Genomic DNA, 14695 nt, shown 5'->3' on the forward strand with positions numbered 1-14695 from the left:
GCCAAGCTCATGGCAGCCTCAAGAAATATTTAGATAGGGCCCCTGTTTGCCTCTTATAGATTTCATGGCCCATTAATCTGCACGTGGCCCCCTCTGGGCTCTGTGGCTGGGCCACCAGGTGACTGCTGAACACTTTGTCTTCTGATCCTGAACTCTAATGTTAACCATTATTTCCTTTCCAGTCCCCCCATTTCTGCAAAGTTGGTCATAGGTACATAAATGAGATCAGGCCTCAGCCCTCATGCCTTCGCTTGACCCAGCCTCACAATGTCACTCCACTGTGAGCCTCTCTGGTGTGTTTCTGCCTTTCTCCTGGAGTGATGACACAGGCTGAAATCTTTTCTTCTTGCATTGCTATCTTCAGCATCTTATATCATTCAGTCAGCTAAATTCCATCTTCGTGATAAATCCCCCACAAATATTTTGTGATTTCTCTGATCTAAGCAGTGTTAAACCTTTTGATTTCTTGTATCCTTCCTCTCCCCTTTCTTAAAATAGTCTGTAGCGCTCATGTCAAGGACCTGCTCAGCTTCCCTTTCTCTAAAATTGCATAATCCTACAAGAATGTTTTCCCTTCTTTTCCTTGAGGAGCAAACATTCTCAAAACATTCTTAAATGCAAACCCGCAGGCACAGCATGTGTCTATCAACTCCAAGAGCATTTGGATGTTCGAAGGGAGAGGATGTTTGACATCTAACCCGTCGTGGGAAGAGGAGTCTCTGTGAGTATTTCTTTACTTCTTGGTAGGAATAGGGTGAAGGAAGAAGAGTCTGATTTAGGGTATTGTCACAGCTCTGGGTCAGACTCTTATGGGGGTTATTAGAGGTTAGATGAGTCAACTTGGCAGGGAGGGAGTGGTTACTGTTCTGAATTTGGCTAAGGGAGCATGGCAGGGTCCAACTACAGTATAGTATGGGAATTTCAGGTTGGGGGGCTTCTCATCTTATGCCTGTTTTCAGGGTAAGCCCATAAGTGTGGGGGCACCCTTGCAGAGAGTAGCCCAGGTTCATTCTGAATTTGGAGAGACCAAGAAATTTCAGTCTGTGTCAGAGAAACCGACCCTTGGTTGGGCCTGACTTGGGCTAGGGAAGGGATGTCAAGTAGAACAGTGCTTGGCACATAGAGGTACCAGAAATATCTGCTGAATGACGGTGCCGGTGATGTCACTGAGTGGTCGGTAGCCAAGGTCTGGCATGAGACGCTGAGAAAGATTCTCAGGCCAGGCTTGGCGAGAAATGCTGTAATTTACGATTGCTCTGCCACAGGTGCAGGTGAGTGAGTGGAAGGGGCGCGATGCAGGTGCAGGACCTGTGGTGGGACGTCAGAACTGGAGTCTGAAGATGTTGCAGTGACACTCCATTGCAGATGGGAACCAGGGAAGAGTCTGGGCACATCCACTTTTGGATAACCTGAAACTAAGGGACTCTGCTGAGCGTAGACCTGGGCAGATTAGCAGACAGGACACCCCCAGGTTCAACCCAAGGTGGTTAGAATTGAGGCAGCCTCCACGGCAGCTACCCTGGTGGACCTGCATTTGACAGACCATAAAGTGATTCCCCTCATAAGTGACCCAGCCCTGCCCTCTGGTGGTCATTTCCATCAACTGCACCTCGGTTTAAAAGGATTGGTGTGGGAGCTCCTTTTCCTCACCACTTAGTGGATGTCCTCAGCATTGGAGCTTTAGGACTAATTTTACTAATCCACATGAACCCAATTCTGCTTTGATGTGAGTGTAATAAGCAGGAAAAGTCAATGTACTTCAAGACTCCATCTGGTTCCACCCACTATCTGAGACAATTCAGTTATAGTTATAACATGTGACAGGCATCATGCAGGGCCTTGAATTTGCTTCATAGCAGAAATCTTTTAGGGCAGGTACTATAATTTTTCACATGTTACAGAGGAGGAAACTGAGGCCCAGAGAGGAACTCTCACTCTTGCTGCAAGAATATGACATTCAGCTGGGCGCGATGGCTCACACCTGTAATTCCAGCACTTTGGGAAGCTGACGGGGCAGGATTTCTGGAGCCCAGGAGTTTGAGACCAGCCTGGGCAACATAGTGATACCCTGTCCATACAAATTTTTTTTTTAATTATCCAGACGTGGTGGCGAGTGCCTGTGATCCCAGCTACTGGGGAGGCTGAAGCAGGAGGAACGCTTGAGCCAGGGAGGTCTAGGCTGCAGTGAGCTGAGATGGCGCCACTGCACCACTGCACTCCAGCCTGGGTGAGAGAGTGAGACCCTGTCTCAGATAGATGGATAGGTAGGTAGGTAGATAGATAGATAGATAGATAGATAGATAGATAGATAGATAGATAGGAAGAATATGACATTCAGTTCTGGGTGCCACCAACCTGTTAACAATGGTACCTCCTCGCCTTACCCCAGCCCATCCTTCAGACGGTGGAATTGAGGAGAATGGACAGGGAGGGGCACTTTCTATTTTATGTTTTACAAATGTATTTTTAGTATGAGCATATATTATCTCTATAATTCTTTTTTAAATTGTAGACTAAATTCTGGGTGTCATCCCTGATGAAGGGATCTTGCCAGCCTAGGAAGGAGGAGGCAGGATACAGGAACTGGAGCTCCTTCCTTGAGAGAACAGGGGTTCATAGGAGTATGGTGGCTGTCTAACGACCCTGGAAGATCCAAGAGAGCAGATTTACTCCGTGTGTTCGCCCAGACCCAGGGCCAGGAGGTGGAGTTCTCAAAACGGGAATTCAGCTGTGTGACAAAGCATCTTGCTAGCCAGGAGGGGCTGCCCTCTGCTGGAAAAAGTGGGATAACTTTGAAAGAGCTTAAGCTGGAAGTTACTGGGATGTTTATACAGGAGTCAGTGGTGGGGAGAAGATTGGGGTTTAAAGTATTAAAGCTATGGCAAGGTGCTGTGGCTCACACCTGTAATCCCAGCACTTTGGGAGGTTTGAGGCTGGAGGATCGTTTGGGCCCAGGAGTTCAAGACCTGCCTGGGCAAGGTAGTGAGACTGTCTCTACAAAAAAATTTTAAAAAGCATGGTGGTGTGCGGCTGAGCGCGGTGGCTCACGCCTGTAATCCCAGCACTTTGGGAGGCCAAGGCGGGCGGATCACGAGGTCAGGAGATCGAGACCATCCTGGCTAACACGGTGAAACCCTGTCTCTACTAAAAATAATAATAATAATAAAAAAATTAGCCGGGCATGGTGGCGGGCGCCTGTAGTTCCAGCTACTTGGGAGGCTGAGACAGGAGAATGGCGTGAACCTGGGAGGCGGAGCTTACAGTAGCCGAGATCGCACCACTGCACTCCAGCCTGGGCGACAGAGAGACTCTGTCTCAAAAGAAAAACAAAGCAGAACAAACAAACAAAAAAAGCATGGTGGCGTGCGCCTGTAGTCCCAGAGACTGAGGCAGGAGGATCGCTTGAGCCTGGGAGGTTGAGGTTGCTGCGGGTCATGGTTGCGCCCTACACTCCAGCAAAGCCTTTGATATTCGGGTCTCCCAGTCTGTGATCCTACCAGTGGGCTGCAGTACCCACTCCTGCCTCTAGGTGACAGCCTTGGCTCTGTAAAACCCAGGCCTGTTTTTGGTGCCCTGGTTCCCACCGTTGGCTGGGTATTGTTTTCATCTGGAGATTTAGGGTATTGCAATCTACTGATGCCTGGAGCTGCACCTCCGGATATCCTGATTTAATTGGTCTTGGGTGGGACCTGGGAATTGGGAATTTTGAAAGCTCCTCAGGTGGCTCTAAGCCAAGGTTCAGAGTGACTGAGTGCTTAGACCCTGCCATTTCTGTGGGTTCGGTGGGCAGATTGTTTCATTTTATTTTCTTTCACTGTACTCTGCAGGGGGAGACTGGACCCATGGAGAGAAAGTAGGAGCATTAAAAGAGATGTCACCAGAAGCTACAAAACATACCAGCTCATTAAGATAGAGACAACAAAATAGGTCCCTCTAAAAACAGGAGAGAGAGAAGAAACAGGAGCTTAAGCAGTGCCCATGAAGGAGTTACAGGCCTTTAACTCCCCCAGTAAGTGAATTTACTCCAGCCATGTAGAGGGCAGGGGAATGTTCCAGAAGGCAGGGTGACATGCTGGCTGGGGGCCAGAGACCTCTCTCTTTCAATAGCAGTGGCTTTAGCATGCAGCCAGGCAGTGGCAGTTCTAGAATTCAGGACTCTCTGGGGACCTGTGGGCAGGGGCTGGCAGAAGGGGCTTCACAGGGAGAATAAGGGGCCTGTGGGGAATTGGCTCCAGCCAGTGACAGTGAACTGACCCAGCCCAATGCCTCTGTCCCTAGGCATGGTGGCTGCTCTCATATCTGCCCCAGCCCAGCACTGGGATCTCACGGAGAGAAAGGGTCTTCCATAAGGGCAGAAAATAGCTATTGCCAAACTTTTCAAGATGCTGGGCCACAAACCACATTGCTGCGGCCCAAGCCAGGACTAGAGGGAGGCAAGTGAGGCACCCTCTTCGGGCACAAAATCTAAGGGGACTGCAAAAAACCCTCAGTAATCAAGGCCGGGTGCGGTGGCTCATGCCTGTAATCCCAGCACTTTGCAAGGCTGAGGTGGGTGGATCAGCTGAGGTCAGGACTTCAAGACCAGCCTGGCCAACATGGTGAAACCCAGTCTCTATTAAAAATACAAAAATTAGCTGGGCGTGGTGCCACGCCTGTAATCCCAGCTACTAGGGAGGCTGAGGCAGGAGAATTGCTTGAACCTGGGAGGCGGAGCTTGCAGTGAGCCGAGATCGTGCCACTGCACTCCAGCCTGGGCAACAAACTGAGACTCTGTCTCAAAAAAACAAAACAAAACAAAACAAAACAAACTCAGTAATCAAAATGAATCATATTGTATTGCAATATTTTTTAAAATCAAGGTTAGTGCAAAAAACACCCATGATGAACAAAATTTTAAATGAAGATGGGATGGGTGTTCTTGCCTTTATGAGCCTCAATGTCTTCTCTTGCCTTTACTCCGCTGTGGCACAGCACGGTTCTGGACTTCTGTAAGGGAGTCTTCTATTTTTCGCCCACACCTTGCAGGAGTCCCCAGTCAGCTTTGGCACCTCAAGAACTTTAGCGCTCAGGGTGAGGCCAGGCTAGAGATCCTGATGCCTGGCAGAGCAGCAGTGCCACCTAGTGGCTCGCGCCTATAATCCCAACACTTTGGGAGGCTCTAGTGCCAAGGCATGAAGGGTGATGCCAGACAGAGCAACAAAGAGGGCCAGGAGCTGTCCGGGAGAGAGGGTTTTCCAGAGCACAGGAGCACGGGAGCCTCCGCATGGGCAGCTGCACGGGTGGCAGCTGAGGTGGGGCAGCAGGGAGGCTGCATGAACAGATGAGGCAGGAGCAGGGAAGTGAGAGTCAGTGTCGCTGAGACTGATTTTTCCTGCAGGCAGAAAATTCCCATGCACAGTCTTAGCACTGCCACAGGCAGATGGGGTGACTTGGAAGCAGTCGCCCCTCCTTGTCCTCATCTATGAAACAGGACGGTCAGCACAGACCGTCTCTCTGTGGCTTGCATACTCTTCAGAACTTATGCCCAAGTTTCCAGTTCCAGGGACGGGTGTGAGAAATCAGCTTTCAAGCGACAAAACAGCCCCCTGTTGGCAGCTCCAGGCCACTTTTTTTTTTTTTTTTTTTTTTTGAGACAGAGTCTCGCTCTGTCGCCCAGGCTGGAGTGCAGTGGCGCGATCTCGGCTCACTGCAAGCTCCGTCTCCCGGGTTCTCGCCATTCTCCTGCCTCAGCCTCCCGAGTAGCTGGGACTGCAGGCACCCGCCACCGCACCTGGCTAACTTTTTGTATTTTTAGTAGAGACGGGGTTTCACCATGTAAACCAGGATGGTCTCGATCTCCTGACCTCCTGATCTGCCCGCCTCGGCCTCCCAAAGTGCTGAGATTACAGGTGTGAGCCACCATGCCCGGCCCAGGCCACTTTTTTTGTTTTTGTTTTGTTTTGTTTTATTTGGATACAGAAAGTTGTGGGGAGATTTTTTTTTTTTTTTTTTTTTTTTTGAGGCGGAATCTTGCTCTGTCGCCAGGCAGGAGTGTAGTGGCACGATCTCGGCTCACTGCAAGCTCTGCCTCCTGGGTTCAAGCGATTCTCCTGCCTTGGCCTCCTGAGTAGCTGGAACTACAGGCTCGTACCACCACACCCAGTTAATTTTTGTATTTTTAGTAGAGATGGGGTTTCACCATGTTGGTCAAGATGGTCTCGATCTCTTGACTTCGTGATCCACCCACCTCGGCCTCCCAAAGTGCTGGAATTACAGACATGAGCCACCGACCCCTGCCAAGATTGGGTGTTAAAGTCTTAAAGCTATGGCAGGGTGCTGTGGCTCACCTTCCTTCTTTCATTTTCTCTCTCTCTCCTTACTTCCCTCCCTCCCTCCCTTCTTTTCTTTCTTCTTTCTTTCCTTTCTCAGACAGTCTCACTCTGTCACCGAGGCTGGAGTGCAATGGCATGATCTTGGCTCACTGCAACTTCCTCCTCCCGGGTTCAAGTGATTCTCCCACCTCAGGCTCCCCAGTAGCTGGGATTACAGGCATCCACCACCATGCCCAGCTAATTGTTGTATCTTTAGTAGAGATGGGGTTTCACCATGTTGGCCAGGCTGGTCTCGAGCTCCTGATCTCAGGTGATCCACCCACCTCGGCCTCCCAAAGTGCTGGGATTATAGGCTTGAGCCGCCACGCCTGGCCTCCAGGCCACTTTTGACATGACAGTCCCAGGAGCAGCATCACCGGCCATCACATACCCAATCTGAGGGAGAGGAAGGAGGAAAGGACTTCTCCATGTGGATGTCCTCACCCAGCCTCGAGGTTGTGACTTTCTGGAAACTTTAATAACAAGTGCTGTCTGTACCAACAGCTTAGCACTTGGTTATATTGTTAATTAATTCCCAGAATCTTAGACACTAGGGTGGCGAATAGGATTTTATGAGTGCCTGAGTGCCAGAATAGATAAGAGAAAAAAAAAACAGAATGGAGAGGTTTCACACTTGGACATGGAGTTTTGAGAAATCCTCCAGGGCCTGGTTCTCAAAGGGTGGTCCCTGGACCACCAGCATCAGTATCATCAGGGAACTTGCTAGAACCATAAAACCTTGCGTCCCACTCCAGACCTGAGAATCAGAACCTGGAAGGTGGGGTCTGGTGAGGTGGGTTTCAGCCAACAAGCCCTGCAGAGCATTCCGAGGCATGTTCAAGTTTGAGAATCATTGATTTAGAGCCATGCTTCTCAAACCCCTCTGTGCCTGCTGGTCACCCAGGGATCTCATTAGAATGCAGATTCTGATCCAGCCGCCTAGGGAGGGTTCTAAGACTTTGCAGTTCTGACAAGCTCCCAGGTGACACAATACTGCTGGTCTTTGGAAAACTTTGTGTAGCAGAGATCTAGGCCTGCATTTCCCAGACAAGCTTTATGATGAAAGTCACCTGGGTGCTTATTAACTGTACAAGTTACCAGGTCTCTCCCCTGGAAATTCCTGTTTTGTGGATCTGGCTTCAGGCCCAGGAATCTGCTTTTTAAAACAACTGCTCTAAGAGTTTACCTTTAGACAGATCATTAGAATCACCAGGGAGCGTTTAAATGCAGATTCCCAAGCTCCAACCCAACCTACTGACTCAGAATCTCTGACGGTGCAGCCCTAAATTCTGAATTTTTTTTTTTTTTTTAAAGTAAACCAGGCGGCCAGGCATGGTGGCTCACGCCTATAATCCCAGCACTTTGGGAGGCCGAAGCGAATGGATAACAAGGTCAGGAGTTTGAGACCAGCCTGGCCAATATGGTGAAAACCCGTCTCTGCTAAAAACACAAAAATTAGCTGGGTATGGTGGCCTGTAGTCCCAGACACTTAGGAGGCTGAGGCAGGAGAATTGCTTGAATCCAGGAGGCGGAGGTTGCAGTGAGCCAAGATTACGCCGCCGCACTCCAGCCTGGGCGACAGGGTGAGATTCCATCTAAAAAAAAAAAAAAGAAAAGAAAAGAAACCAGGCAATGCTGATGCCCAGCTAGGTTTAGAAACCCTTGGAATAGTTCAGATCTCTCCTTTTTCAAGTAAGGAACCGGAAACCTAGAGAGTGAGATGCCAAAGATTGTGAAAGAAACTGGAAGAAAAGTGAAGACTGGAACAGAGATTTTCTCATTCCTACTTGAGTGTTCTTCCAATGACTGTGTGTGTGTAGCTTTGAAAATACAAAGTATTGGGAATAGGAACTGTGATACAAACAAAGGTAGGTAGGACAGTGTAAGTCATGACTGCTACTCAGGGAGAGTAGAGGCAGTTTTTTAAAATGCCCCTAAAAAGGCACACAAAAGATAGGGGCGTAGCCGCTGGTGGGTGGGGAGGACCAAGACAGCCTGAGGTGTGTTAAGATTTCAAGGGGAGGTGGCCAGGCAGGAGTAGCGAAGGGGAGCCACGTCTGCGGGCACACGTGGAAGGACAGGTTGAGTATTCATCTGAGGCGGCCAGACGTGGTGGCTCACGCCTGTAATCCCAGCACTTTGGGAGGCTGAGGCGGGCGGATCACAAGGTCAGGAGTTGGAGACCAGCCTGGCCAATATGGTGAAACTCCGTCTCTACTAAAAATACAAAAATTAGCTGGGTGTGGTGGTGGGCACTTGTAGTCCCGGCTACTAGGGAGGCTGAGGCAGGAGAATCGCTTGAACCCGGGAGGTGGAGGTTGCACTGAGCGGAGATAGCACCACTGCACTCCAGCCTGGGTGACAAAGCAAGACTCTATCATCAAAAAAAAAAAAAAAAAAAAAGAAGTATCCATCTCTGAGGCAAGCGTACTAAACTGATGGGCCGGGCGGGGGCATTCACCGTGTCTGGGCAGAGCAGTGACAGGTCAGAGCTGTGTTTCAAATAAGCCTAAGGAGGACTAAGTTGTATTAACTAACTTGAATGGACTCAGCTGTAACATTGTCTGTCTTGAACACTACACACTTTGGAGCCAAATGGCTGGTGAACCATGTGTACCCCAGATCAGCTGCTCTTCGTATCACCAGCCTTTACAAGCCAAAAAGTGGTTTCAGTTGAGTCGTGACATACAGGAAGAGACTGCCCAAAATTGCTTCTTCCTTTTCCTGTAACACTTAATATTCAAACTGTCTTTTTAACTCAGCAACACAGGATGATTTAAACTATAGACCTAGTATTAATATTTCCTTACAGAGGTGGCAACAGCCACCGAAACAAACAAAAAAGCTCATGTTCATCTCCACCCCCATATTTCAGACAGTGACATGAAGGCAATGGATTCTCAGCATTCCAAGGCAAGACAGAACTTGAAGGAAGAAGGCTGGGAGGAAACCAAGGTTGAATGAACACTGACTCTGTGCTCAGCCCTCAGCAAGCAGTGGAAATGCCCCTGGGCTGTGAGCCAGGAATTAAAATCCCAGCTTGTAGAGCTGTTCTGGGGGTTAGAAGTTTGGGGTCCTTCGTTGCTGCACTCATTCCAGGTTTGGAGCTCGTACTGCCCTTCTGACCCCTCCCTAAGGTGGACACAGGAGAAGGAGCGGGGAGGAGAAACAGGTGGCCAGAAGACACCCCATTGAGGGCTCCCTCCGCTTGCAACAGGACCTGCTGAGGTTGCAGTTGAAGTGCTGGTCTTCCCAGAGAAAATAACCCCTCATTCTCAAAGGATGAGAGTGAGCCCCATGGGGCTGCGTGCTCTTGGCCGTGGGAGATCAACTGTGGCCACGTCGAGTGTAATCAGTGTGTATTTATGGCTCACTCACTACATGCAAGACCGGGACACGGCCGGGATTTACTGTAGGGCTGAAAGCAAGTCACTTAAAGAGGTAAAAATTCATGTCCTTTTAATCTACTTTTCAACAGGGAACATCATGTCTGAATGCTCGCGGCCTCTGCCTGCCTCGTGGGACGGTGCTGGAAATTATACTCGTGTTTAGATAGCATTCTCTGCAAGTGCTGCTGTTGTCCTTCCATCATCAGCACGGGCAGGTGCTGGGAGTACCCACCTTGGGGTGGGGTGGCAAGAGAGGGCCAGCTTGTATCCGCCTCGTTGTCTTCCTTCCTGACTTGACTCTCTCCTCTGTGGCCTTCTCAGGAGGGGGATGTGATTGTGAGGAGAATGTGTACTTTACCCCTCACCAGTCCAGAGAGGGGCACATAGCCCAAACCTCTCCCCTTCCCAGAAACCTACAAGTGCCCCTGGGTGCCCCCGTGTGATGAGGCAGGCTCCGAGAGCCACAGGCTGGCCGGCCACTAGGGAAGCAGTAAAGGAAGACATTTGATGATTCTAGCTGGAGATAATGAATTGAAAAGCTGGTCTCTGTTTCTGGAAATGATGCCAGGAGGCCCTCAAGATAAACACCCACCTGTCCTTCAGGTCTTAACACCTGTTGCTCTTGGGACAGAGACCCCAGGCCCAAAATAGGCACAGCTGCTGTGGATGCTTGTCTTGCCCTCCTGGAGCCGAGACTAGGCCATGTTTGGAAATACGTCTCCCTCCATCCCCTCCTCCCGTCCTCATTCGGAGCCTTAGGGCTTTAAGACATGAGCTCTTTCCTCGCTCCCCCTCCCAAGTCTTTCTTGGGTATCTCTGCTTCTCCCACCCCCTGTTCCTGGGCATGTCATAGGCAGTTGGTAAATGACAGATGAATGAATACATGTATAAGGAAACACAGATCTGAAATTTCTAGCAGCAAAGTTTGGAGCAGGAAGCTCTGGCTGGCCCTGGGCTTTTTGCTAAGGGTGTCCTGGCTTCGCATGGCAGCACCCCTCCCTGCCGGGCCTTTGCCAGGACGCTGGATCCTCTCTTCGGGCTTCTGAGCAGTGTGAATTGTGAACAGCCACGCCCACTCACCAGGCCAGGAAAACCAAGTTCATGGCCAGGATTGCTCACACGCAAAAAAGAACCACTTCTGCCTTATCATTCTCTCTTTATTACCGAAATGCGGAGGCAGAAAGTCAACAGAGAAAGAATTGTTTTCCCTAAGGCCACACAGATTGCCCCAACACTTGACTTTTCCTGCTAGGAACTCAATCCAAGAGATGGGCTTTCTTTTGTTCTCTGACTATAAAAGTGTGTCACCCTGTCACCGTCTTCTATCACACAGGACCCCTATGGGCTTGGTTTGGTTTTGTTCTTTCATCATTATTATTTGGAAAGTTATATTTCCTTTACTGTCCTTGAGGTGTGAGGCTTCACCTCATCTTGTCTCCATATCCCTGAGTCACTGAGGAGTCCTATGTCAATGACACCTCTCCATATGCTTTACCTAAGCTGCCCCTTCTCTCAGCAAGTTCGCGCCAGGCTTCCCCATGAAGGCCACCTAAAGGTGTCTATCATCCCCCTCCTAAATCTCCCCAGGACTTTTGAACAAGGGCCATGTCCCGTTTAATGTCACACAAAGAAGACTCATCAAAGCCCAGGAGTTGGGAGTTGTTGCTCCTCACTGCCACGGAAAGCATGAAACATCTTAGATAAAAATAATCTGTGCCATCCCCTGACTCCGGATGGCCAGCAGTTGGGGCATGAGCGCCTCCAGAATGTCTCGGCATTGCTGAGGGTAACCGGATCACCGCTGAGATCCAGCAGGCAGCCTCAGAACCTCCCAGCCGCTGTGTTCTGGGTGGCTTACTCACCCCACATTCCTAGGCACACTTGTTTTATTAAAGCTCTCAGCTGTCGGGTGATCCAGGCGTGGAGAAATGAAAGGCCACCCTCACCAGCTGGTGGTGGACTGCAAACTGCAACCAGTTTTCCCCCATAAGGACATGTTACTCCTATTAGAAACTGTGTCCCTCACATGTCCTTAAGAAGCAGGCCATCTGCCAATCGTAAATCAAGATCTCAGCCATTACAAATAAAGAAAGAGTCTACCCTCCTTGCTGACAGCCCTTTTATAGTTGACAGATTTTTTTTTTAATCTTGTGCTTGGCCATGTATTTCTTATGTAATTAAAAAATTATAAAAGGTAATAAAAATACAAATCCACTGCTAAGAGATTTAAGACTCAATAAAAATTTCAGAAAGCCAGAGGTTTCTGGATAGTATGAGGATTACAAGGAGAAGGTTAATAAATTCCATGCCCCAACACCAGAAAAAAAGAATAAAAGAGAAAAAACAAAGCTATTTATGAAAAGGAAAAGTAATTAGAAATGGCCCTTAATGGCTGAGTGTGGTGGCTTATATCTGTAATCCCAGCACCTTGGGAGGCCGAGGTGGGTTGATCACCTGAGGTCAGAAGTTCGAGACCATTCTGGCCAACGTGGCAAAACCCCGTCTCTACTAAAAATACAAAAAAATTAGCCAGGCATGGTGGCGTGTGACTGTAGTCCCAGCTACCCGGGAGGCTGAGGCACGAGAATTGCTTGAAACTGGGTGGCGGAAGTTGCAATGAGCCAAGATCACACCACTGCGCTCCAGCCTGGGTGACAGAGTGAGACTCCTTCTCAATAAAAATAAAAAATATAATAAGAAATGGTCCTTAATTTGGAGAGGCTCACCCAAAAGTGTGAGCCTGAAGAGAAGGCGCCCTTCATTCTTTTGCCACCCTGTTCTGGAGCCCATATACGAAAGAGCCAGTGGATATTGCAAATGAGCTAAAGTCACCCAAGTTCCTACTGAATGGTCAAAGGTCCTGTCTTAAGAGAGGCTCTCTGAGGATGGGGTGGGCTGAGGTGGTGGACAAGAGGAGGGTTATAGAGAAACACCTGGAGGATGCTAACAGAAACAGTCAGTCATCAAAAAGAAAACGTGAAGTACGCTTTGGGTTCTATCAGCCCAGTTTCAACACAGCTTTACTCCGTGCTCCAGCTCTTTGAGGGATTTCACCTGTCTATGTGGCCAGCTGCCCCGGTAGAAGGTCAGTACTTTGTAGGGTAAAGGAGTCTTAGGATCTAGAGAGAATCCAGCTCTGCCATTTTGACCTTGAACAAATCACTCAGTGTTTCGTCTTCATCTGTAAAGCGGGGTGATAAGGTCCATCTCCTCATCGCCGAGTCTGTGTGCTGAGGGCACGAGAGAGTGCGTGCCAAGTGCACATGGGTGGAGTTCAGTAAATAGTGGCTGATCTCATCCTCCTCCTCTCCATGGTCGGAGGAGACCCCCTCCCCGGCTCGTGTGGCACAGCAGCTCCTGATTTGGAATGGAATTGGTGCTTTCATTTTTCACTTCTTAATAATACAGCTTACATTTTCTATAGTCGTGGGCATCCTTTTTTATGGAACAAATGAATACTGGTGACTTTGGTCATAATATTCACTCTGAGAAAAGGAATCTTTTCATTTATATCCTTCACAAAATCAGAGCCTAATAGAGATAGTCACAGGTCACTTCCAGCACCAAACTCCGCACCTTCTCCTTTGTGGGAAATGTCACACTTTGCCAATAAGTGGACACGGGGTCCCACGGCCCCAGGTATTTTCAAGTTCAGAGGCACTCCAGTTCTGCATAAAATGCATCAGGGGCCTCTTTTATTAACTGTTTAAGTCTTAACTTCTGTAAAATAAGTTTACTTCAAATATTTCTCGCTTACTCTTCCTTTCTGGTCTGTACGTATTTTACCACTTTTTTTTTTTTTTTTTTTTTTTTTTTTTTGACAGAGTCTCACTCTATCGCCAGGCTGGAGTGCAGCAGCGTGATCTCAGCTCACTGCAACCTCCGCCTCCCAGGTTCAAGCGATTCTCCTGCCTCAGCCTCCCGAGTAGCTGGAACTACAGGCAGGCACCACCATGCCTGGCTAATTTTTGTATTTTTAGTAGAGATGGGGTTTCACCATGTTGGCCAGGATGGTCTCAATCTCTTGACCTCGTGATCCACCCACCTCGGCCTCCCAAAGTGCTGGGATTACAGGTGTGAGCCACCGCGTCCGGCCTTTACCATGTATTTTTAAAAGATAAGGACTATCTTAGAAAGCATATCACAAAATCACATTAGACCTTAAACTGAACAATAATCTCATGTCACCATCAATATCCAGTCAATATTCAAGTTTACCAGTTGGAGTGTGTGTGTGTGTGTGTGTGTGTGTGTGTCTATTTTTTAACAGCGTGTTTGTACAAAGCAGTATCCTAACAAGGTCCACACAGTGCAGTCGATGGATAGGTCCACTAAGTATCTTTTAATCTACAGGTCTCTCTTCTATTTGTTTTATATTTTTTTCTTTGCAATTTATTTATTGAAAAAGCTAAATGATTTGTTGAGTTCCCCCACATCTGGAGAGAACACCCCTTGGCCTTTCATTCCCACCTGAGTCAAACAAGTTCCCCTAATCTTCTGGAATCAGACAAAGAAGGGAACTTGGCAGCTATTGCTAATAAATTTAATGATGACAATAAACAAAGGATCCCAGGCTAGAAGATGCTCTTTCTAGTAGCAAGTCAACCAGATGGTTATTTGACTTCCTGCCTTCCTTCCCTCTTAAGGTAAAGACAAGATTGTCTTGGGTCAGGGGTGGGATTTTCTGTTGTGCAGCTTTGAAATAGTGCACACTGAGCTAAGATAACAGTAGTAGATTTAGACTGAGCGCTTGAAGGGGCCAGCCTCTTTTTTATTCATTTGTGTATTTTTGATAGCACAGTGCTGACATGAACAGCTGCCCAACAAATATTTACTAGATTTCAGATGTATTTCCCCAGTAGAATGTAAAGAAGGGGAATGTGGGCCTTTGCTTTATAACCCTATTCAACTCAAGACAAGGGCTTTTCATGAGCCTACCTTTGTGTTTCCTTCATG

General features: G+C 48.4%; 1 long non-coding RNA gene across 1 annotated transcript; it reads left to right on the plus strand.

Moving 5' to 3' along the window:
- The first annotated feature begins 326 nt into the window (after nt 1-326).
- Nucleotides 327-11995, plus strand: LOC129051011 (uncharacterized). The gene is made up of 2 exons (XR_010137923.1): nt 327-721; nt 9226-11995. It is a non-coding gene; the product is annotated as an uncharacterized LOC129051011 (long non-coding RNA).
- The last annotated feature ends 2700 nt before the right edge of the window (nt 11996-14695 follow it).

The sequence above is a fragment of the Pongo abelii genome, chromosome 19 (genome assembly GCF_028885655.2).
Source record: "Pongo abelii isolate AG06213 chromosome 19, NHGRI_mPonAbe1-v2.0_pri, whole genome shotgun sequence".
Taxonomy (NCBI): Eukaryota; Metazoa; Chordata; class Mammalia; order Primates; family Hominidae; genus Pongo; species Pongo abelii.